Below are 4,051 nucleotides of genomic sequence, written 5' to 3'. Positions count from 1 at the left end.
AATGCATATACACCCACTTCTTCTTCAACCCCAGACTCGATCTTGACAAGGAGTGTAAGCCCCCGTTTTCCCGCCAATTTTGACCCCAACAGTCAAACGCTGGTTTTGGAAAGCTGGAAACCCGCCACCTGGCTCTAGGAAGATGGACCACTTATTTCCTACTTTTGTGTATTTTAAATCTATTATCTTTTGGTTTTACTATTTCTTCTTTTTTGTTCATTTTCTCTTTTACATTTTTTCCTTTTTAAAAATCATGACCTTTTTAAATCCTCCCGGTTACAGTGTATAGACATTTTGTTACATGTCACAAATATTTTATAAAAATTGTGTGAACAAAATATCTATCTTCATGAATATTTTTAAAATATGTGAACAGTTTTAAGTGACGTGAACATTATTTAAAATGGGACATTTTTCATATTTTATGAGTAATTTCTGAAAAAATGTGCAAATAGAACTTTACATTACATGAACGTACTTTTGAAATGCATGAATATGTTTTAAATGTAATGAACGATTTACTGAATGGTACAAAATTTTCCGAATTAGACGAACAATTGTTTACATTATGATTCATTTTAGAAAAAAAACATGAACAACATTTTAAATATTTACAATTTTTAATTGTCATGGCCATTTTATTGAGTGGTACTAACATTTTTATAGACCCGCACGAACAAAATTTTACATTCCCATGGACAATTTTTTAATATGTGATGAACATTTTGAGAAAATAAGTGAAGTATTGTCTTCATATATACATTTAGGGGACTTCAAAATATAACAAAAACCCATAGAAAATAAAAAAGGTAGTGAACTTACCAGGGTGTGTATAAAAATAAACCGCTGAAAAAAACAAGAAAACTGTTTTTTTCTAGGGGTAACTGTTGGACTGAGCAAGGGTCACTGAAAGGCGCTGAGCCTGGCCCATATAGGGGGCGGTGCACCGGCGGACAAAAGAGCGGACGCGGGCGGTGCTCAGCAAGACAGACTCTTTACAACATGCTCGTTCCCTCGATTTTTTTTAATTTTTTTTACAATATGCTCGTTTCTGGGAAAGAAATGACAACATGCTCAGAATGGAAGCCGAATAGGTCACATGCTTTTGGACAAAACAGAAGAATGAAAAGGGAAAAGGTGGAAACCGGGGCATTACACGCCCATGGTGGATTTCACGACCTTTATTTTACGCGGGAAGGATTTGGCGACTTGTCACGATCTTATCATGCTCTGTTTATTTGTAGTAGTTTTCTTGTCGCTGCCGTGCACGGGAGAACAATATACATAATTACCATTAGGATCACACGAGACATGAAGAAATGTTGCAGAGAGAGAAAGAGAAGAGCATCTGATCCGTAGCCAGCCACGAACTCTCGAGCCCAGCTCGCTGCCGTGCGCAGTTTGCAGAGGATGAGAGGAGATCCTTTGGCCTCTGCTACCCGGTACGACGTAGCCAAGTTGTTCGCTGTTGATTTGGCCGGTGCGTACGTGCGGTCGCCTCCGGTGATGTGTTGTGGGCGTGCGACGACCCGGGGCAGGCCGCATCCGGCGTACTCCGGTCCAGCCGTCCAGGACGTGTGACTCGGACCTGTCGTACGTAACATTGCCCAAGTTATCGTACCGACGAGATCGGCCCGACGTCGACCGCTAGCGGCGCCGACCGGCAAGGCGAGCTGGATCCTTGAGCAGCAGCACACCGCCAGACGTGTCACTGAATACTGAGATACAGATGGATCGATAGAACCGTACGTGCTACCAGTGGTACGTTTTTATTTAAACGGAAGCAAAAGCTTTGCCTCATTCATTAATTAAGTTAGAAAAGAGTTTGTTACAAGACACCCAACAAGCACGGCATGCGGATTACTCGCGTGAAATAAAGGACCCTAGCTTCTTTGCGCCGGCGATGACCCAAAGGTTGGCCTCTGTAGAGATGGAGGAGAGCAAGATTGGCGGTGGAGCACTCTTATGCTTAAACACTCTTGCATTACGCTCGTTCCAAATCGTTCATGAGACGAGCATAGTGAGGGAGGCCTTGGCTTGGCAGTTCGGCATACCATCGGCGCAGGTGCTAGCCCACCACTCGTCCACCGAGTCGAACAGGGGCCAAGCGGAAGTGTCAAGCCCGTGCATGAGGAATTTCTCAATGACCAAAGACCAAAGACGCCGGGTGTAGCGGCACTTGTAGAAGAGGTGAGTTCCACACTCTTGCACCGTGCTGCAAAGAGGACAGAGATCGCAATTTGGCTACCCACGCTTTGCCAATCTATCCGCTATCCAAACTCTGTCTTGAAGGGCAAACCAAGCAAAAAAAATTGACTTTGGGGGGTGCCCAAACCTTCCATACCATTTTGTCCATGGGAGAAAGGACCGTCCCTAGGAACTGCGCCCTATACGCGGAGGCCGCCGAGTATTGCCCACAGGTAGTGTGTTTCCAAAGGATATCATCTTGGTTGAGCTCGTCAAGATGGACCTCATTAAGTATCATCCATAGAATGAAGAATTGCGTGATGTGCTCAACAGAGACGTTGGTGGGGAGGTTGATCTTGAGAATCCAAGCGTTGTGCTTCATGGCCTCCCTCACCTTCCAATTCTTTCTCTTGGAGGCTTCATAGATGAGCGGGGCAATGTCCTTAGGCATTCTTCCAAGGAGCCAAGGAGAGTCCCAAAAGGGGGTCCTCGCACCGTTACCAACGGTGATGGTGTGAAAGCATAGAAAAAGTTGAGGTCCTCCTCATTACATGGGTTTTCCATTCCCACCCATATTTTGGTGGGCTCCTTCCATTCGTACCATGGCCATCGCAAAACGGAGAGCCCTCGTAAACTTGTCAGTGTTGAGGACCCCGAGACCTCCATACTCAAGGGGCCGGCAAACATTGTCCCAATTCACCTTGCATTTGGCCCCGTTGTCTTGTCCGAATCGGACCAAAGGAAAGCTCTCTCGAGCTTGTTGACGCTGTGAAGGATGGTTGGTGGGATGACCAACGGGGTGGCGAGGTAGACCAGTTGGGAAGTGATCACAGACTTGACAAGGGCCGTACGTTCAATGATGGTGATGTTCTGGCCATCATACGTTGATAACTTGCATGCAACTTTGTCCACGAGAAATTGAAGATTCATCAACTTTAGCTTCCAAACGGAGAGGGGGAGCCCCAAGTATCGCAGTGGGAAAGAGGTCCGTGCAGCCAGCAAACTCTGAGTTAAGCGACCCAAATCAAGATGGTTGCAACGAATGGGCACACCGAGCTCTTCTGAAAATTGGTACAAAGACCAGTGGTACGTGACATGATAAGGCGGCAGCACATACATACATCAATCACTACCGTGGCTCTGGATGGTGGTTGCTGGGCATGACAGCGGCACACCCAATCAATCGGTCCAACGGAATATTCAGTGCCCCGCAATAAAAAAACGGAATATTCAGTGCACGTGTGCTATAGAGGCCAGAGTGAAAAAGGAGAACTGGAACCTTGTCGTGCCAGCTTCTGTTTCGTCCCCTCGATGATTCGCAGCCAAAGACTGTGAGTCGCGGTCATGGAGCTCTCATCGCATGCAGCCGTGGCGTGTACATACTACTCCTAGACTCCTAGTACGTGAAGCTCCTAACGTGTACGGATCAGCATTGGTGGAACTGGAATACATATACGAGCAAATCACCGTCGGACAGCTTGTTCGATCGATTACTGATGATAACGTGTACAGATCGCAGATACTGCCACCTGAAACAAGAAAGATTCGACCAGCCCCGTCACGAGCACGAGAACCGCAACGAGGTACCGACGGGCTAAGCGAGCCAGCCTGCGCGGATCGGGAAACCTCTCCCTTCCGGGCGGTGGCGCGACGGGCCACCCCGGCGACAGCGGTCGCGTCTTGCCCGGATCAGCCCGCGATAATGCTGATCGGCCACTCGTACCCGCCAATGATGAGTAATCGCAATTGCGACAGGGACCAACTCCAGGTAACGCACTTGCCGGTTGCATCCCGGGGAGGCGCCACCCGCGGCGGCTCACCTGCCGTGGCGGGCGCGCATTGATAGGGAAACGACATCGATTTA

This window comes from Triticum aestivum, chromosome 5B, assembly GCF_018294505.1.
Source record: "Triticum aestivum cultivar Chinese Spring chromosome 5B, IWGSC CS RefSeq v2.1, whole genome shotgun sequence".
NCBI lineage: Eukaryota > Viridiplantae > Streptophyta > Magnoliopsida > Poales > Poaceae > Triticum > Triticum aestivum.
The sequence above is the reverse complement of the archived record's forward strand: the minus strand, read 5'-3'. Positions refer to the sequence as shown.